This window comes from Amblyomma mixtum, chromosome 2 (genome assembly GCF_055824585.1).
Source record: "Amblyomma mixtum isolate Tamu chromosome 2, ASM5582458v1, whole genome shotgun sequence".
Lineage (NCBI taxonomy): Eukaryota > Metazoa > Arthropoda > Arachnida > Ixodida > Ixodidae > Amblyomma > Amblyomma mixtum.
In genome coordinates this window covers 164767796-164789401 of record NC_143013.1, presented here as the reverse complement: position 1 = coordinate 164789401, position 21606 = coordinate 164767796, and the positions used below count along the sequence as shown (strand labels likewise).

Sequence of the window (21606 nt, the reverse complement as noted above, 5' to 3'; positions counted from 1 at the left end):
CCGTAAATCGGCTCACGCTACTATCGGTCTGATTCGGCGGTTAGCTATGCGCCCGTCAGCTCGATACTGCCCGTCAGCTCGTGTGCTCCATCCTCATGCCGCATTCAGTATACGAGGCTCAATTTCATCGCCTCACTCGTCGACAGTACGACTCCCTTGAATGAATCAATCTGGAGGCTATGCACGCCATAACTTAGCGTCCTCGTATTACGCCCTCATTTATTCTGCAAGAGTACGCTCAACTTAATACATTAAGTGTAATACATCCACCAGCGTGAGGCAAACCGACCATGCAAGATGTCGCTTCAACCTCATTGTTTACAGAGTTTTTCCATGGTCATACTGTCAACTCATAGAGAATTGGTCCTCTGCTTGGCGCCGATATCAGCTGCTAATCTACCTTAAGGGTGCATAATACACACCGATGCATCACACACAGTACTGCAGAGAGCTACTGCAGTTTACAGCCATTCCCATCCTCATGTTAACTCCCGTGCTAAATATAGCGCGGATACTTGCTCTCCCTTCTCCCTTGCCTTGGAGCTTCAAGCGAGACACAGCGCAATTGCTTCCCTTCCACTCGTACCCACTTTCGATATTGTTGACATATACACCGACTACCATGGCGCCCTTAAGCAGCTTAAGGCTGTAGGGCGCGCGTCCCAAATTACACAATCCATTCATCAACTTTGAACAAAATACCCCTGTCCTGTGCGTGTCCACTGTATTCGTGACCAAGCTCACGATCCGCATAATATTCATGTAGATGCGATGACACACCTTGACACCTCAGACGTCCCGCCACCTTCCCCTCTTCCACCAGATCTGTTCCTGTGCCATGTTTCCAAGAAACAGGAGGGTACTAATTGCTCCGTGTTAGTACCCTCTCCCCTTTAGTCCCACTCGGAAGGAGGAGATATCTCTGCGCCGGAATTGGTCAGGAGCGGCTCTGACTGCGTCATCGGTGGTGTGACAAACGTTAAGCAGTGACTCACAAGTGTCCCCTTTGTGGTGCTGCGCCCGACCAGTGTGGCGAACAACTGTTGCTGTGGAGAGGCATGTCTACAGCCTCTGTGAGGCGACGATTCGTGCGGAAAGTAGGACTGTGATGGGACGTTACACGCGACTAATGCAAATGGACACATGATAATCGCTTTCTCGAGAACTTTTGTCACTTTTTAAGCGAGGCTTGTTTACTCTTCTTCGAACTTTCTCTCCCTTTCTCATAATGCCTAAGGGCAAACATCTCAAATAACAACAAAAATAGAAACACTGTAGCTGACAGTCTTCTTTTTTTCCTTTTAATGCGGTAGTGTTGTGGGCTTCTAAAAAACATCCGGTTTCTGCATAGCAAAATTTCTGATTGGTCGAGAGGGTCTTGGCGTCATCAGCAACAATATATTTCAAAATTTGAGGGCTACGTTGTTCGAAAGCTTTCATTAGAACACAATATGGAATTACACTAACCCGACCCACTCTTCCACCTTAATTCACCAACAACACCTACTAAACCACTCTAATCTACCCACTAATCTCCATTATACCACCTCAATCTATTCCATAAATCCCCCTGTTTCACACTAATTGCTTTTTCTAGGCTGCGGCTACGTCCAAAATTTGGGGTGTCCTTTGGAATAATGTGGGTAGGGCCAACTTCCAAACGTTATTACAATTTATTCTTTAAGATTGTCCTTACTATGGCCCCAAGGTTGCCTGTTACTTTGAGAAAAAATTGTCACAGAGGGGTTACCACACTGGCTAAATGAGTATTGAAGAAAAGATGTTCTGGATTATTTCTGCGAATTACTGAAGATGTTCCGCTATTACATATTTGTTTTTATGCTAACTGCTGAACTGAAGTCGCTTGCACGCCAGGATCGTGTTGACGCCAGCGCTGCACTTCTGCTTCGGGAAAATTCGCACCACCATGTTGGCTGCACCGTAGCTGTGCTTCCACTCGAGCGGCGGGTCTTATTACGATTAGCAAAGTGTGTAATTGTAAGGTGAAGGTTTTCTTCGCTGTGCGGTAATAACTCATTCATAGTCATCGTAATGGTGCCCATTTGAACACTCCATTCATCCCCTCGTTCGCTGCATTCTACTGTTTTGCTATCACGTGAAAACAGAGCGTCCGAAAGATGTTTTAAAGTGTCTCAGGACTTTTTGCGATTGCGTGCAGCATCGGCTGATAACGGAGGCTGCACGAACGCTAGTCACGGCCTGCTTGCACGGAGGGCGCATCCAATCGCGTAAAAAATCGGCGCATGGGCAGGTGATCGAGGGCGCGTCTCAATCTGAGGCCAGCAACATAGCGTTAGAAAAGTGCAGGAAGTTGTGCGCGATCGTTTGGGGCTACGCCAAAGGCGAGCCAGTGGTATGAAACGACGGTTACTTTCGATTTCAACTAGTTCCGCGAACCTGGTGACTGACGAAGACCAGGGGCCCTATTCTCGATATTCACATTCGCCTGTCGGCGCCATATTGCCTCTCTGATTGGCTGCCAGAAGTGTCAATCGCCTTCAATGGGCGTGTCAATCAGGGTCGGTTACGCAAGCACTTTTCGCGGTGACGTCAATTTGACGTGGCATTGAAAACGCATTTTTGTAGCGCTATTCTTGGTGCCCGGCTGGTACATATATGTGATTGTGAAGGGAAAAAAAGCTACAAGCGGTCCGTGCGAGAGCACTTGCGCTCGACTTGCCAATTCGGAGAAAATAGCTGCACACCGGAGATGGCACTTCCTAAAATCTGATTGGTTGGAACAATATCACGTAAATCACGTGATAGGCACACATTTTGGAGTGATGTTAGAATGACGTTTCATCACGTTTACGTTGTGCCGCCATTGCAAAAAATGGCTGATATTCGCCGCCATCATTTCGCCCGGCGAAAGGTACCCGAATCATGCAAATGAGTTAGTGAAATGCTGATTTATACGGCGTTAGGTAGCCGCATTTTAACGGGTATTTATTTCAAGACAAAACTAAGCTTACAAAAGTCTTGTTTTGATTGCACAATGTAATCATATCGCGTTGTAAGAGCTCATCTGAAACAAGCAACCCTCGAGAGCGTTAATAGTGAAGGCTTAAGCGTACAGCCGCATGGGGGCGCTAACTGCTCTCCCGTTGCAAACCCTTCGCTCGCGGTGAGAAATCATCCGTCCGTGCGGTTAGTGAAGCGCGAAAATTGCTCGAATGGCGGTGCCGGCGCTGCGATTTGCTGCTCCTTGCATTCATTCGTCGTTTGTTAAACCCTAGAAGTGGGAAAGGTGAGCGACTTTCGAGGTCACCGCGACGCTTTCGAGTTGTCTCTGACTAGACAGCTCGTCTGTGCAATCATCTGACGAGGCATATATGTGGTGGCTATGCAAGGATGCATTGCGGCGAGAAGCAGTGCCGAACTGTCGAGCTCTGAGGGACGATCGCCAGCTGTGAAACGTCGCTGAACGGATGGGCTTTGCCTCGCGTGATGAGCGGATGACACGAGAGGTGTTCACGCGGCCGAGCAACAAACTCCAGGAATGTGTCCGGCTTCTTGACGAGACATCCGTGTGTGTGTAGCATCATTCTCATTCCTTTCGCATGCATGCTGGAGATGACTTTAAAACAAGAATCCGAAATTTGTATTCGGCACTTCGCGTTGCTTTTTTCATACTGTGTTTCAGTTTTTGCACACAGCGCCAAGTTGAGAAAACAAAGCCTAGCATGCTAGTACGTTGATCGATTTCTTTGTGTTTGGTGTTGATGAATGTGAAAGGCAGCATCGGTGAAATCAGCTGAAAGGCGTCGTTTCCTTAAGTGTGAAAAAAAAATGTGTGACACCGTAAAAGAATACTATAACCTGTCTTAAGCATTATTAATGAAGCACACTAAAGTGATTTCGCTATTCAAGCTGAAATTTTCATAACAGTGTTACATCATCAGTTACGCAGCAGTCACGTGGAAATTACCGTAGGAGGGTGGAAAAAATTATTTCTCTAAGGGCACACGGAAAACAAATATATATGAGTCTTGTACATTTTATTTACAGGTGTGGTGTTCCTGCCGGTGAAGGTTCCAGCTCACAAGAATCTGTGCGGGATCCATCCATGACCCATTTATGTGCAGTCTCTCTCCATGTGCTGCCCGCATGGAAATCGTTAAACTGGTGAGCACGTGCTTAGTGTGCTGTGGCAGGCATGAAGGGATAGCATGTTTGCCTGCAGTAAGATTGCATGCGGCTAATGATATCGGTCTGCATTTATATATAGTTTATTGAGGAAGGAAGAACAGTGTAAATAGAACCACATGTAAATTAATCATGTCTGTACTTTTCAGGTGACAGTGGAGATAGGTGTGGGTGACACGCAGTGTTGTTCTCTGGCTTTGGATTTCTCTTAGTGACCGCAATGTCAAGGTAGCCTCATTTCAATTGGTGCAAAATGAAAAAGCATGCATATACTAAAAAACTCATGGTAGTCATAAACAGTTGAACTTGTGCCCTTCCTTGCAGTGCATTCTGTGGTGGTTTTCTTGAGTATAAAAAGTGTGTATTAATTATTTGTATCCATCAGTTTGGGAAATGTGTCATCAAGTACCTCTAGCTGTATGGCAACACTTCGTTTTGATACTAATGAATGATTTTGCAGTCAGCGTATTTTACATTTGTACGTAAAACTAGACAATAGTTGAACTTGAGGCTTCAACAATTTCTCATATTTGGAAACGCAATGTCTAGCTCGTTGGAAGATTTCAGTGCACAGCGTTGATTAATGTGCAGGTGATGGTTTGCATCTTATGCAGATGTGGTGGACTACTCTCACCGTGGGGTCTCGTGTGCTCGGGGGCCATGATGCCAGATTCATCTTCGCTCACCCCTCGGCTGGACTGGCTGCCTAGCTGGGTGGTGATACCGGGTTCCTGAACGATTACATGAGGTGTCTGCAAAGGTGTCATGGTCATGGTACGCCATGGTCAAGAGTTCTCTGCAAAGGTCAGCGGAGCTTGAACTGTGCAACACAACATATTCATCCACACTCAGCTGCAGGACCATGACACCACTGGCAGGTGGTGATAACAGAAGGAGCACCAACATCTACAGCAAGGAGGAGGACACAGCACCATTTGGATTCTACCTGACAGACAGGAAGTGCATGATCAGCAGCTGCTTTCGAGAATTGCACTCACTGCCGTGATTGTCACGTGTAGCTATGCCACAAGTAATCAGCATGCATTTGCTCTGCTTCAAGTTTGATAGCATACTGCCAGGAAGCTGATGAAGTCTTCATCATTTTGGTGCTGTTCTTTGAATAGGACCATATTGGTGATATCCATGACAGTAGAAATCATTTTTGTCTGGTGCTGCAGTTTTGTGTGAGTCAGGAAGTGCCCCAAGTGTTTTCAGCCTACCGTCTGCCAACTTGCTGAGTGCATGCTTCAACACATGCTTTGGTGATTGTGAAGAAGTGCCATCCCTTCGTATGGTGCCTCCCTACGTGTTCTGCTTGTACACAACGCACATTTTATTTGGTGCTTAAGTTCAGTGAAGGACAGGAAAGCACCAAAATGTTTTCCTTCTAGCACCAGGGTGTTCACTGCACATGCTTTCACCAGTGCTTATCTGTTTGCTTTGGTGTTTGTTGAGAGCCAGCAGTCCACAACATCCTCAACATACAGTATGGTCGCTATGCCTCTAGTCATTTACAACATCTGTTCTTCAGGGTGCAACATGCCTTGTGTGGCACTGTTTGTGTGATAAGATCGCAACATGCTTTGTCTCATGGCATCTGGTTGCCTCTGTGTGCTTGCTTTCGACTGCCTCTTTCACATGCTGGAAGTAGCTATACAGCAGTGAACTATTTTTCCTGAAGGAGAAGTCAGTAATTGTTTCATGGTCATTTTCCCAGATGAAAATGCAAGGCCTGGCCAGCGTCTTCACACGTCTACCCATTCCCATCTTCTAGCTCAAATTTGTACCTGTGACGAAAACCTAGAAATTGTATATTATTTCAGTTGAAGGTAAATGGAGGTATAAATTATGCAGCTGGACGTAATTTGTGTTTCAATAATAAAGCTCCAAATGGCATTTTGTAGCTGGAAGGGCATAACCGGTTCAATAATTCTACTGGAAATGGATCATAATAGTCGTAGTAGTAGTAGTAGTAAACTTATTTGATCTTTCTGGGTTACTCAGGCAGTCTTCCCAGGTTTGGGATCTTTTTCTCTTTCCAGGATTTGTGGTCTGTGTTCTTTTTCTGTGCTGGGCCATCAACCTTGAATGCATGCATTGGAAGATCACTGCCCTCCTTTCCTCCCAGTGAAACTCTGTTAGATCCCATTTTCATTGACATGTTCCCTTGCGTTTTGCTTCATGCAAATTGGGGATGCTGTTTGGTCATTTTATGAAAAATCCGAGACAACCTGCTCACCCCCTGAACCCTTAGTGTGACTGGACCATATCAGTGTACGTGCTGCCATTTTTCTGTTTAGCAAAGGCGACTGCTAGCTACTTAAGTTTGCGAACTAGGCAACACTAATGTGCATGTATACTACCGTCAAACGGTTATGAAAGACGGGCCTGTCCCAAAAAAATTCTTATCTGTGTAGATGAGACACATTCGTCAATGTGTATTGTTGCACTAGGTAATGATTTGCAGTTAGGCTGCATAATTAATTCTAGGATGCATGAAGTTCAGTGATGGAAATAAATTATTTTGCCAATAATGGCTTCCACAAACTTCTCACTCTGCATGTAAAAGACACCTCACTTTTTTTGAGCAAATTGCAACACCTAAGAGGCAATGCAACTTGTCTCGCTCCCCAGAAATGTAGGGGCACACTTAAGCCCAGCATTCATGGGTATGACACGACAGTGTTTATGGCTCCCTACAGTGGTTTCTCTTCACACACACAGTCACTGTTCTTCATTCGTGTTCACACATTTATCACAGTTGCTTCAACACAGGTTCCTAATTCTTGTCTTTGAACTCTTCCACACTGCAGTTCACCTACATAATGTTATTGTAATTAGTTTCTCACTAATTGGCACATCTCTAGTTCACTGCAGTAATTACAATGCTAGGCTTCAAATTAAGCCAACAGCACCCGCGCATCACTTCCTCCCACTTTGTACCTCAGTAAAGTCAATGTGCCTGCGCGGCCTAGTTGGTAGCGTGCCTGGCTGGCAATCCAGGGGTCATGGGTTTCAAGGCAGACAGAAATTTATTAATTTTCTGTACGTAAAATCTATTATTTTATAAAGTGAAGTAGTTTCAGACATGTGCTGACGTTTGGATTCAGATTACAAATCCTCTTTTCAGTGACTTTCACTGCGGACATCCACGCGTGAAGCTTGTTTTTTGACACAATGCCGGTTGGATAACACTGGGTCTTCTGCAGAATCGCAGCCTCTCTCCTTGACAGTGGTGTGTGCAAGCTTTCCGTACCTTTCTTTTCTGGTTGCACATGGCACCCAATAACTTCTTAGCACTAATTGTGATGCCATCACATACCATACAGCACTAATAATATTACTTGGTGGTAGTCAGAAAAAAAAATTATTCTTATAGTGTGAAAAAAGAATAGCGGCCTGTTTCCACCTGACTTGGTTTGGTTTCACACTTCTGCTTGAACTTAAAGAGAAATTAGCCAGCAAAGTTGTACAAGACGGTAATTTTTCAGGGGGCTTAAATTTTATGCACAGGCACTTGCAATGACTCCAATTTCATCAACATTTTGCTACCTGTTATATCATTATATTGGTGATGAATAGTTCCGGTTAATTAATTTAACACTCTCCTCATGAAAACTCCGAGTCAAACTTGCTTACCATTTTTCAAGCTGCCTTAATCATGCTCAAAAAAACAATTTACCCTCCATGCGCACACACCAGTAGGCATTTTAAGTGTTCTATTTTTTTTTTCATGCAGTAGAGTGTAATACATACATAGAAGGGAGAAATCTCCAACCTGTCACTTATGCTCAAGCACCAGAGCGTAATTTTAAATGCACCTATCAGGCTTGCCCAAACAAACCAAAACCTCCTTTCCAAGGGATGGAATCACAGGAGCGATGGGAGGCTGCTCTGTGCATTGCATCATGGTCTGGGCCTTGAAGGTCGCCGCAGCCAAACAGTGCCTGGTCACCTAGAGTGGCCTGAGGGCCGTCGCCAACCTGTTCAACACCCCTTCAGCCACCCTCACCTGATCCACTGAAGTGGGACTAATAAAGTTATTGCCAACCAAGGGCTCCTTCCTGCCAACGCGCTTCACCACAGTAATTTTGAACTGCTCCGTTGAACAAATAATCTCTGAGCTGTACACAAGCTTTGTTCTCAGTAAGCCCTTTGTTATTGGAATGTGGTAATCTACTTTTGCAGAGCAACTTCGATTGGTCCTCAGTGTCCTTTCAGACATTTGCCGACATTTCAGCACCTACATCTGGTATGGTGCCCTTCACTGAACTGTAGATGTCATATTTTGAGTGTACATGGAGGGTTGTCTATTTTAGTTCACAGTAAAGGAAACTACTTTGAGAGTGAACGCATTTCATTGAGCATTACTCTCCTGTAGTGCACAATAGTGGCATCACAGGGTCTTTATTGCATCAGTGTATGGTGTAAATGTTGCCTAACAGCATTGTGATCCACTGCTCAAAGAGAACCAACAATGGCCCTGATATGTATGTGGTCAGGAGTGTGCACAGAGAAAAAAGTCATGCACTTGCACATCAGGCTAGAAACATGACTGAGGCCTCTTGTAGATTGCTCGTGGAGTGCACAGGGCTTGCCAAAACCAATCCACATCATCCAGTGTTATCATGCTGCATTAATGGACCTTCTGCCAGAATACCACTGCTTGTCTGTGATGCTGCCTCCCTCAAATACTGTGGGCCATGTTAGCCTTGCATTTCTTGCCCCCTTTGTGTGTTATCTTGCTGCTGTGCATGCTTTTGCTTTTCTTCTTGTGTTGCTGTTCTTCCTTCTTAACTCACCATTGTTTTTATTCTCCTTCAGCTCCTAGCTTGACCTGACACCGAGGCATGTTCAGGCTTAATATGACATGTGCACTAGATAATACGCGTGTATGTGCATCCTATGATAATAACTTGCATGCACGTTAAAGAACCCCAGGTGGCTGAAATTTTCGGAGCCCTTCACTACGGCGTCCCTCATAGCCTGAGTTGCTTTGGGACATTAAACCCCAATAAACCAAACCAATAACTTGCATGAAGCAAATAAAGCAAGTGTCTTGCACACTGCATTAGCTGTTTGTAATGTGGCATCACCCTCCACTTTCACTATCCTCTTCTATATTCGTCCCACTCCCCAATGTTGAGTAGCATATGTGAAGATATCTTTTTCCAGCCGACTTCACCTCTATTGGCATCACACGTTGCCCTCTTACAAGGAATCTTGCTGCATTGAAAGGAGCTGCCTGGTGCTGCTGTAGATGCATTACTGTTGTCCTGCAGCAAAGGAATTGTAGGGATGGGCATGGCAAATTTTGTTTCACCTCTCACATTTTGGTGCGTACTTGCATCACACGAGTGGTGTAGCTGCCTATATGCCCTTGGTAAGTGCTGTGTGCTCATTGTTAGACAGAATTAAAGAGATTGAGGGCATTTTCAAACATTGAAATTAAATAGCATTATTGAGAGCCTTTTTTTATTTGAATGAAATAATGTACCTGCCACTCTACGCCATGCATTCGTGAGGTGCTTTTATATAAAGTCCGTGAAGTCTGCTTGCAGGCAGACTTAGTTAATGTTCACAAAGCAAAAGATGAGTGCCATGTCCTATTGAGATTAAGTGAAACGCCAACACTGTGAAATACATGCTTCTGTTGACAGTGGATCGACTTTTAGCTGTGTCTGTTTGTCTTTAAGTACTGGCGGGAAACAATATCTCCCTATTTTGCTTTCGCATTTGACGCTTTTGATAATAAGAAGTACGCGCTCATAGCGTTGCACTTGACGCGATTCGCAGTCGCGTTTCGTGCGCGGCCGCTTGCAAACGTAACCAAGGGTAGCGTTAAGTTCTAAGCACCTGAAGAAGTGACGCGGTGAGGTAAAGCTTTCCAACGCCACTGACGCGTTGAGGTTACGATCGAGAGCCAGCCGTTTCTCCACCAATTCCTCTCCCCGTGACGCTGATCGCATCTCACAAGTGCGGAGACGCGACGCGCTGCGCGATGGCTTCGGGCAATAAGCGGTCGCTCTTATTTCCGTGACGACCGGCCACAGGGTCTTTAGCGTCGCATTCAGCACCATCACTCAGCTAATGTGTGCGGCGAGTACGCCGAGACCGCCGCCGCAACGCATTTCACCGTCCATCTCGACGGCGCTACTGTGCTAACTCACCTTCGCGCCGCAACTCGGCGGTGTTTTTTGTACTTGGCGCCAAGTAGCAGACGACACTGTTTATTTTTTTTGTCATACTTTTTTCTTTATTCTTCAATGTCGTCATCCTATTCTGCGTTTACGTAACTTGGCACCGCCCCGATTCACACGTCACGGGTACGCCCCGCTCATGGCGGATTGGCGAATATCGAGAATCGGGCCCCAGGTGTTTGAAAAAAATGTTAATTCGTGGACATGCACGCTGCGCAGTCGGCTGCGACGATGCCCGAATGATCCAAGCCATGGGAAAACAACGCTGCTTTGTTATCGCTGGTGGCGGTTTGAATACTGCTAAGGGATTATGTTTTTGAGCTGGATAACGTGGCCGTGACGACGATAGGACGCTGCATTTTGCTTTTCTTTTACCGCTACAGGAGGAATAAGCGCTGTCGTCTGTAGTTGGTGGGCAATGGTACGCGCTGAAGTTTCTTAGCTCCGGCCCAACTTACGAACGAGACAGTAACAGCTGCCCAGCAAAATTTGTTTCGCCCCAGAACAGCCACAACCTTGAAATAATAATCCATAGTTTCCTGATTTACGCTCCCTGCATTGTCGTTTGAAAACGGAGACGTGGAGAATCTGAATAAATCCGTTAGGTGTTCTAAGGGGGTTAGAGAATAGTATCTTTTTAGAATACGTATAACAGTTTTATTTTTTTGTGGCAGCTGGCTTGACGTGGGAACGAACATGAGTAATGAAACTGGTATTATCTTTGCAGATTGGACTTTTTGCTTAATGTTAACAGCGCGGTGAGATAAACTTTTGGTTTTTTTCGGAAACGTAGCTGTCCTTTCCTGCAGACGGCAACATCGTGCCACTGAAAAATCGCTGTTAATCTGTTTGCTCACATTGATGACGTATAGCCCTAAGAGATTTTACTGAGAAATGAACTCTGATTTCCCGGATTATATAAGCGCTAAGTTAAACTTAAAGTGCGAAATTTTTGTACTGTTCAGGGCGATGATGCTACAATAAATCAATCGTGCTTTGTAGAATAATCTTCGTCACATATTGAGTGGCATTATTTTTTGAAAAACTGCAAGGCTATAGAAGGACCGTAATCTCTACAGAAAAAGATGTGAGAGCATTTCTGCATTCAGAAGCTTCATGAACCCCTTGTGGATTTTGGTACCCTGTAGATTTAGGTCATTCTAACGAAATTTTTGCATCAACGTCCATATAGTAATAGTTGTAAAGCACGCAAAAAATATTTAAGAAAAATCTTTGTAAGTATTCAAATCGCAACGCAACATCGATATCATCGCGCTTCAGAGTAATATCCGGGTCTCATTCCGTATCCTCTGGAAATTCTTGACGGCATCGCCGATTCTCCCGCTTCATGGGTGGCGCGACAGTTTTAAAAACTTACGCGCACTTAAAAGCGTATTTATGTGCGATTCAAGAGCCTGTAGATAGTAGCGTCTCCCTTTGTTGGAAACTGGCGGACGGCTCCCTATTGAGATCCCACATAGCAATAGCCGTCTGGGATTCATGTCTACAGGGTATCTAGAAACTTGTCTTTAAGCATATTGCGGTCTAACGAATCAATCGTTTTGACAAAGTCGATGAATATGCCGGCTGCAATGAAAGCAGAATCCGTAAATTTTCAATGTGTGAAAAGTTAAAAAAAATTGCTTGTTTTAGAATACCCTTCAGAACATATCTTCAGCGATCTGTACTTAATGTTTTCTTTGTCTTTTGGCTTGCATAACGGAAGAACTTTTGATACTTTCATTTTTGCCTCAAAAACACCAGTAGAGAAAACAAAACTGTCAGTGTGAGCACGGGCACGAAATGTTCTTTCTATGACTATTTTTGCTCTGTGAGCTTAAAATGTTGTTAATTTCCCCTAGAAACATTATACATGGCAATTATTGTTTAAATTACCTGATCTGCCACTGCAGGACAAACAGAAAATTGTCTAATTACAAGGCTCTGGATGGTTTCGCCGAGAACAAAGAAACAACTTGGTGTCTTCAAACCAGCTCGTCCACCAACCCATCTTGCTAGGCTCTAGTTGCCAAGGAAATATAGCCAAATTTTCGCAGTTGCCCAGAGGAACGATTGCTAGGTTTTTCTTGAGGCGCGGCTGGAAATTCAAGTAAGCTTCCTGAATAGAACATGCAGGCCTTCGAGTCAATAATTTTGTATTGATGGGCCCTAAACGCCCAGGACTCGGCAATCAACACATGATAATTCATGAGGGAACATGAAAACAAACCTCGAACACGGAGCTCACAACGAGCAGAGCTCGCTTAGCACTGGGGCAAAAAAGAGAAATTGAAATACTTCCCAGCTGTTTGGCAAAGAACTCTTGCTTTGGAGAGATCAGAATGAGTACAATTTTTTTAGAGGGATGTGGAGCTCGCCGAACTCCAACATGTGGGGCAAATTACCCTGAGCTAAACCAACACTGGCAACTCCTGCAGTCCCTCTGCAGTCGGTGTGAAGAGAACGCAGTCGAACCAAACGGCTGCGCAGCCTTCCGATTATTGCTGCCAGTGAGCGTTGCGTTCCCTGGCGAGGTCCGCGGCAGCAGCGGTGACAGCTGGCTCTGGGGAGCACACTGCTCCTTTTCCTTTCGCTTTATTGTGCTTTACTGACAGCTGCCTAGCTCACCTAGGATGCTGGATGCACTCGGCTGCCTCGTGAGGCTTCCTGTGGCAGGGGGTTCTTCGAGATTGAGCTAGGAGAGGCGGTATGTCTTTCCAGCCACCTGTGCGAGAGAACTCTGCCGGCAAGAGGAAAAAACAGTTTCTTACGACTTCTGTGTAGGGTTCAGTGAGGTGTACTTGTCAGCAATGGCTCTCTTCTACTGCAAAATAAGACATCCTATGGGAACGTGGCGGTATGTTTTCTTTGCCACTTCCACACGCTGCGGAGAACTGTTTTGTTTTTCTGCACTTTGGTGTGCAAAGCCTATTTCTCTAACATGTAATAAATCGGAAGAGGTAGAATCATGGTCACCAAAGAAGGTTTCCGTTTCCTTCTTAAAACAACTGCGCGGTGAGGAAATGGATATAACAACTAACTATTCAGGTAAACCCATGGTAGAGAGAGGGTGCGGTAGATGGTCCTTGGCGATCACAAAATGAACAAGGGAGGGGAAAACCTCAGGTTGCTAGAGGCAACGTTTCGACAAGGGGACTTGTCTTCGTCTGGGCAAAGCGTTCATCATCGGCAGGGATTAAATAGGGCCTTCGCTCCGAGGAGGAAGGCCCCGGGGGGGGGGGGGGGGGGGGGGGGGGGGGGGGTGGAAGGAAAGTGGTGTGGGAGGGGATGCGTGTCAGGAAGGGGAGGGAGGTGAATCATGATTCCTTAGGCTGCAATAGTGGAACAACTTATATCCGGGGGGTGTATAATGAAGAAAAGGCTTTGAAGGGGCTGCGACGGGGGAAGGGGATGAGGCGCTGGGTGAACCTGCAAAACTCAGGTAAAAGGATTAGTCAGCGTGGTACAGGGAAATGAGAACAAGGAAAAAAAAATAGGCTGGTACTGGAAGGAGAAAGGAAGGGGGCATTTCCAAGGAAGGACAAGGCAGGGGGGGGGGGGAGGGAAATGGCTCGTGTTCAGAGAAAGCCAAAAAGTGGGGGCGGAGGGGGTAACAGGAGTGTCATGGTTTCCGAGAACTGGTAGCAGGTGATTAGGAGATAAAAAAAAGGTGAACAAAGGGAGAGGGTGACAAGGCCGGAAATGAGGTGGAAGATATGACGTGGGAAGGGTGCAAGGAGCGACAGTATACTTATGTGAGGTTCTAGGAAATAGTCTGACCACGTGCAAGACATTTGTTAATTTAAAATTATGCTGACCCTGGAATGTACCTGAGAGATTCCAGGTTTCCTCTGGACATGTTGATCCCTGTTGGTTGCAGTGTTTTAAATTTGTGGATTAGGAATGCTTCTCTGTATTTTCTGTCCCTAGTCGATTTGAAGCCTGACTGAAGAATGAACAATTTGAGTTCGTCGAATTTGTGATGGCGTTGATTAAAATGGGTCGACACTGCCTTCTGTTCATTCCGTGTTGTGTCAGCCCGGTGCCCGTTTAATCTGGCACTCATTGTTTGTCCGGTTTCTCCGATATATTGTTTCTGGCAGTAGGAGCACTGGAACATGTATTTAATATTGGACGATGTGCAGTCAAAACTGGTCTTTATATCGAAACTGAAATCGCTTGCCGTACTTTTAACCGTAGTGTCCCTTTGTAAATGTTTGCATGTCTTGCATCTAGGTCGAGAGCATGAAGTTACTGTCGGTGGTGGTTTCTTACCGAGCCTAGCATGCGCCAGGATGTCCCTCAGGTTTGTGTTGCGTCTGTATGTTACCCTTGGTGCGTCGGGAAATATTTTCTTGAGACGGTCGTTACCAGTTAAAATGGGGTGGTATTTCCGCAGGATATTGTTTATGTTTGGAAGCGCGTTTGAGTATTTCGTTATAAGTGCAGGAGGTCGTTGACTGTTAGCTTTTGTTCGTTTTTTAAGAACTACATCTCGTTTCAAAGTGGTTGCTCGTTGGAACGCATTATTAAGGGTTGTCTGTGGATGGTTTCTGGTGATTAGTGTGTTTTTTAGCGAGTGGAGGTGTTTCAGGTAGTCATCATCGTCGCTACATATTCTTCTTAGTCTCGTTGCCTGTCCTACGAATATACCTTGTTTGCAGTGTCTTGGATGATGGCTAGTGAAATCTAAGTATTGTTGTCGGTCAGTAGGCTTCCTGTAAAGTGTGGTTTTGAGCTTGCTATTTTCTAAATGGACAGTGGTGTCAAGGAAATCGACTTGCGTTTTCGAGGAGTTGAAGGTGAATTTAATGCTGGAGTGGAATGAATTGAAATGTGTGACGAATGCCTTCAGGGTCTCAGCCCCATGCTCCCATATCATGAAAATATCGTCTATGTACCGCAGGTATATGAGTGGTTTTTTTAGAAATGAAAGCAGAGCTTTATTTTCAGATGCAATAAGAAGTGTCTACTATTTGTGCACGTAGCACTTTGCATTCGAAACTCGAGGCCTAGAGGGCAATGGAACGCAAACACCGAGAAGCACTGAGAAGCGACAACAGCACCCAGACGTGGTCGGAGCAGAACTTTTCTTTACTACAGCCACCAGCATGCCGCAGCAGGTTCGTGCCGAGTAGCTATTGTTGTAGAGGCGGCATTGTTCTCCCCTGGAAAAAAGCATCGACCTGATGCTTTGCCACAAAAATAGGCAAAATAAAAAGGAAACAAAACTGACGAACGCTCGGCACTTAGCCACTAAATGTCTGCTGAAAAGTCAGGCTTCATCCTCATGACATCGACTATCTCAGGTCTCAGCTGACGACGATTAGTCGAGGAAAACCGATCAGCAAAATCTTCGTTAAGTGACGTCGCTTAGCTGACGAAGCACTCTGTACGGGCTGCAGTACTGCTTTAGTAGCTTTTCTGAAAGACCTTGGAGTCGAATATGTGTCCACACCCACACCCTATCGTCCGGTGTGAACGTCACCAGTCTGTGGCAGCGCTTGGAACTACGGGCGTCACGTCCTTGTTGGTGCTGAATGCGGAGCTTAGCCAGTTGTTCGGCTTCTTCTGCGCGAAGAGTTTATTCCACGGTGCCAACGTCGAGGTCGTGGCGATCGAGGTCGTGGCATTGCTTCCAATGACGTCGATACATTTCGGCCACAGCTTTTATGGCCTTGACAGAAGAGAGTCGTCCGCGTGCTTTTTTCTTGTGCTGCGTCGTACACGAAAGTAATATACAGCAGAATGTGGTCGTAAAATAGGCGTTCAATGTGAACGTATCTTCATAGGCAGCATGTCGACGAGAGTATTGTTAAGGCGCTCGGTGAGGCCATTTGCCTGGCAATTGTGGTTTCTTTTTCTTATGAGTAGAGGCACTCAGTCACAAGAGGAATTCAAAAAGTTTAGCATGGAAAGCGGTGCCTCTGTCCGTGATAGTAAGTGCCTGGGCGCAGCGCCCCAGGTCGATGTGTTCAACGAAAAATTCAAAGAGGCGAGTTGAGAAAGGATGTGATCGTGGCAAACACCGTCAAACGCCTTGCGAACATCGACGGTCACAAGTGCGTGAATTTGAGTGGGTATAGGCGACAGGAACGTTTGCTGAATAATCATAAACATGTCCTGTGCACAGACACTGCGTCGGGAGCCAATGAGAGAATGGGGAAAGAACTCCCGTGTCTCAAGAAAATTAGAGAGGCGAGTCAGAGCCATTCGCTCAAGGGTCTTACCAACGCAGGACGTCAGGGAGGTTGGGCGGAGGTTAGAGAGAGAGGGAGGTTTGCCCGGCTTTGGAATCATAGAAATAAGGGAGGATGTCCAGGATCTCGGCAAGCAGCCGCTCTCCCAGGGCTCATTGTAGGTGCGAAGAAGGAATTCTTTGGCGCAGTCAGGAAGGTTACGAAGTGTGGTGTATGTAATGGCATCCTCACCGGGAGCCGAGCGTGTAGCATAAGCAGCCAGAGCAGATTCGAGCTCCCGGAGAGTGAAGGAGTGGTCCAGATCGGGGTTAGATCCACCTGAGTGAACCGGGTAGGAGGGTGCAAGAGGGGGCGGGAGGTAGAAAGAGGCGAGTTGATCAAACACTTCAGAGGGAGCCCCCTGAGTGAGGGCTTTAGCTAGAGTGGGAGCAAGGGCAGGCTTAGTGCCAAGGAGGGATTTAATGGGAGACCATGGAGATCGCGATTGCAATGTAGAGTCAATGCCATCACAAAGAGCACTCCAACGAGAGTGGTCGAGGGAGGCGCAGTTGGCGACGATCTTGGCCCGCAGAGCAGTGATCCGGGAGGAAAGTTGGGCATTGTTTGGTTGGGAGCGAAAGGAGCGTTGAAGACGTTTACGGCCACGCCATAAACGGAGAAGGTGAGAATCTGGGTCTTGGATTGGGTGACGAGAGCGAACATGACGGCTACTGGACGTGAGCGCTGCAGAGATGCGCGACGTCCAGCCGTCATAAGATTGAATGGAGTCGGAGGCGAGATTAGTGCGAAAAGCATACCAGTCAGTGTGAATGACCAGATGACAGCGAGGGATGTGGGAAAGAGAGGTGGTGATATGGATGAGAAAGTGGTCACTTAGAAGAGTTTCGGTTGTCACCTGCCAGTGAAATGAAAGTGAACCCCGAGATAAAGTGAGGTCGGGTGTCGTGGGGCGTTGTGAGGCAGTGCCCGCTCGAGTAGGGGAGCCAGGAGTATTAAGAAGGGTGAGGTGGCGTTCCTGGGCCAGACAATGGAGAATGCGGCCGGGTTTGAGGGTTTGTGGGTAGCCCCAGAGCGTGTGAGTGGCATTAAAGTCACCACCAAAGAGGAGATGGGAGGTAGAAGGAAGAGAGTGAAGGAATTTGCCCAGGGCAGAGAATAAACAGCAAGTAAGAGGGGAGTTGTAAAAAGACAAAAGGACGAGTGAGATTCGGGAAGAAGGGTGGTAATAAACCACACCAACTAAATATTTAAGGAGGGTGGAGGGGATGTGAGTTTGCTCTACGAGCACGTCACTGCGTACATAAATAGACGCAAGTGGTCTGGCCGTAGTGGCACGGTAGGCGCGGTAGCCTGGGACAGTGCGGGCCGTCCGGGTCTCGTGCAGAAGGAAAAATTGAGGCAGGGAGGGGCGGGTGAGTAGACGCTGGTGGAGGGGGGTCTTATTGTGTCATAGATTTCGGCAGTTCCACTGCACAATCTCGAGGTCCTCGTCAAACGCCATTATCATAGTGTAGAGGTAGAGGCTCGCGACGGTACGCGTTTCTTCTTTTTTGCCGGGGGCAGTGACTCATTAACGGATTGAAGCATAGATGTGAAGGATTCCAATTGCTTTGATTGTGGTTGGAGGGTGGAAAGAATCTGGAGAACCGATGTCGCTAGCTTAACCAAGCGAGTGTCGTGTGCCTGTGTGGTGGTTAGGAATTGATGACAGTTTTCAGCGCCAGTAATTGCTGTTGCTGCTTGGAAAGAGTTGCTGCGTCTACGACTGCAATGAGAGGCATGTCATCTTGAGTAGAGACCTGGAAAAGCAGTCGGCATCGTTTTGCTGGCGGCCTGATCTGTACACGATGGTAATATCAAGCTCCGTGAGCTCCAAATTGCAATTCAACCAGAGGGATCCCGCAAGTTGGTCAAGTAGCATAGCGAGTGGCACTGACTCACCACTTCCAGGTGCCGGCCATACAGGCAAGCTTCAAGTTTCATCACTGCCCAAACAACATCGATTCTTCCGTTTTCGGTAGTGCAGTATTTAGATTCAGCACGAGATAGAGTTCGGCTAGCGTACGCTATGACAAGCTCTGCGCCGTCCTGCCACTGGACGAGTAGAGCCCCGAGGCCCTCACTGGTTTCATCTCTGTCGACGGGAGTCTCGGCACGAGCAAACCGAAATGAGGAAGGACAGCCGTGGTTTTCAAGCAGCACCATAAGCCATCAAATGCCTGCTGCTTTTCTGTCTACGCGAAGGTTAGCTAATCGTGCGCGTCAACAGTGCAGCAAGGCAGAAAAAGTTACGATGAAACGCCGGTAGCAAGAGCAGAGGCGCAAAAAACGCCGGACCGTTTGCATCTTAAAGAGAGCAGGAAGACTGGCGACAGCTGCGGTTTTAGCAGGATTTGGCCGGACGCTACAATTGCTGGCGACATGGCTCAGAAATAAGAGCTCCTCATAATCGAATTGGCATATTTGGAGATTTCACGTGACCGGCAGATGTTAAAGCCTGTAACGCGAGAAGAGGCGTTGGAGGTGTTCCTCGCAAGTTAGTGGAAACACAACATCGTTCAGGTAGTTGACGCACGTTTTTCACTCAGGCCTGATGAAATAGCTTCCATCATTGTTTAAAACGTCGCAGGAGCCGTACATATATTCCAAATAGGAATAATAGGAATAGGAAATAATTCCTATAGGAAGGAATTTGAAGCCATTAAGTCTATCCGGCATTGCGAACGCTGCCTCCTCAAAATAATTTTCATCAATGTCGATTTTCAACAACCACTTTTTATGTCCAGCAAAGAAAGCAGCGCGCGTGCCCTGACCTGTCAAGAGGGTTGTAAATGCATAGAAACAGTAAAACGTGTTTTTCTTAACTTGTTACACTTCTGTTTGTCAACCCAAGATCGTAGAATGCAAAAATTCTTACTCACCAAACCACACGCCAAGTCCAGGGACTCCTTTGTGGCTGCAGCATTTCTGCAGCCTGCTGGACTGCTTCCAGCATTTGATGGAATTGCTGAGCTAATGGCATGGCGCACCCGCGATGAGTCCTGGTATGGATGTTGTCAAAAAGGTCGGGTACTTGCGTGGGTTATTATGCAATGCTTTGCGAGAGGACGAATATATTTTTGGAACAGATATAGAAGCCGAACTAGTATTTCGTTCTTCGTTGGTGTAAGCCTGAGTCGACATCAGGCACAAAGAAGGGTGTTATCATGAAGTATTTTTTTTTCTGTTCCTTTTCTTTTCTGTATTGTTTTCTTTTAATTTTTTTTCTTATTTACATTGTTTATTCCTTTTATTTTCTTTATGGAACCCATGCATTCATCAGATGCAACTTTATTCATGCTCAAACCTTGAGCATTCGTAGCGGAGTGGTAGCGTCTCCGCTTCAAATGCCAAAGGCCTTGGTTCGATTCACAGCCTCTGCGCAGTTTCTTTTTAAGTAGTTATTTCAGCTACGCCAACAGCTGCGGCCAAGTGCGCCACGCGTGACGTCCCTCGGTTTCGCGCATGCGCAGAACTCGCCCTTCCTTTTCACAGCATACGCGAAGCTTGGCTCCGACCTTTGTACTGAAGCTTCTCGCTTCAAAATAGCTGTGGTTTAGCTGGTTAAACCTAGTAGGGTATCGGCAGTCTACCTTCTTTCGGAGACGCAGAACTCGATTCATTGTCGTCTGTCGTCGTGGATGTACTGTCGTCGGCTAAGCGAGCCCGCATAGCCGCGTCGTCCTTAGGTCACTGATCCAGACGCTTAGCGCGCTTTTCCTTGGTCTCCTTGGCTCGCCTCCTCCTCTTGCATTCGTTCCTACGACGAGCTGTAGCTTCCTACGAGCTGTCCATTTCTAACTCTGGCTCCGTATCGTTGTGATATACATACCCGCCGCCTCTCTGACGAAACTCCGCACATGCGCACAACTGACGAGGCGGGCGGCTAGAAGCTCGATGCAGGCTAAAATGTAGAGGCCCATGTACTGTACGATCTGAGTGTATGTTAAAGAACCCCAGATGGTCGAAATTTCCGGAGCCCTTCTCAATGGCGTCCCTCATAGCCCAAATCGCTTTGGGACGTTAAACCCTCATAAACCAAAACCATTTCTTTGATGCCACTGTGTATTCCTTCCTCTATGGCGCGGGTCGGGTGCCCGTAGAGATATGTGAGACAGTTACTGCGTCTTCCCTTTCCCAAAAAATAATCTCCAATTTTACCTAGGAATCCCTTCGCCCGTTCGGCGCGACGCCGTGCCCTTGGTGCCACGGCCCAGCACGCAGCATCGCTGACCTCGCGAAGCGGCTGGCGAAATGCAGCTCTCACTACAAAAACAAGAGGAGGACACCAAGCGGTAATTACAGGTTTGTCATCAACCCGTGGAATAAACCAGTGGCGGCTGGACGAACTAGGGGACTTCATCGTTTGAACGCTTCAGGACAATGCGCCTTTAATTATTTATCGGGCGCATTTTGCTCGAACGCATGCATGAACTCAGGGTCATGCAGCTTTCATCGAGCAATTGGGCGTTGCCGCTGCACACGGCAGTGAATGATTGGGTCAGGGATAGGTGGTCCTCAGATTCGTGTGGAGCGGGCTGACATTCCATAGATGGCCATTTCCACCACCTTTGGCTTCTTTTAGTGTGCGGATAGCCTGTTGCACTACGCAACACAGCACAGACTTCAGGGAACTATGAACGCTGTCATACATGGTCTTGACTTCTTGTACACCTACTTCGAATACCTGCTCGTCGTAAGATCATTAACCGAGCACGAACATCACTTGTGAGCCCTGCTCAGCCACTTGATGATTGCAGCCGCGCGGTGAATCTGAACAAGTGCGTCATCGTCATCTGTGCAGTGAGCTTTCTAGGCTGTATTTTTAACCAAAAAGGCTTCAGGGTTGTCGACAGCAAGGTCAAGGCGATTCAAGGCATCCGAACTCCTAAATTACTCTAATTTTCTGTTGGGCCCTCTCAACCTTCAATTCGGCTTTCTACCAAAGTGGACCCAGATCCCCCGGCCCCTGACCATCCATCTGATAGCAACAGCCGTCA

General features: G+C 46.7%; 1 protein-coding gene and 1 long non-coding RNA gene across 4 annotated transcripts in view; one reads left to right on the top strand and one right to left on the bottom strand.

Moving 5' to 3' along the window:
- The window catches only part of LOC149361470 (uncharacterized), a 441205-nt gene that overhangs the window by 390975 nt on the left and 28624 nt on the right, over positions 1 to 21606 (bottom strand). The window lies entirely within an intron of this gene.
- LOC149361471 (uncharacterized) lies at positions 2865 to 5463 on the top strand. Of its 3 annotated transcripts, none has more exons than XR_016288421.1 (4): positions 2865 to 2914; positions 4030 to 4146; positions 4782 to 4971; positions 5026 to 5463. It is a non-coding gene; the product is annotated as an uncharacterized LOC149361471 (long non-coding RNA). The 3 variants fall into 3 exon arrangements; XR_016288420.1 differs by lacking the exon at positions 2865 to 2914 and adding an exon at positions 3079 to 3268; XR_016288422.1 differs by lacking the exons at positions 2865 to 2914; positions 4782 to 4971; positions 5026 to 5463 and adding exons at positions 3079 to 3268; positions 4317 to 4568.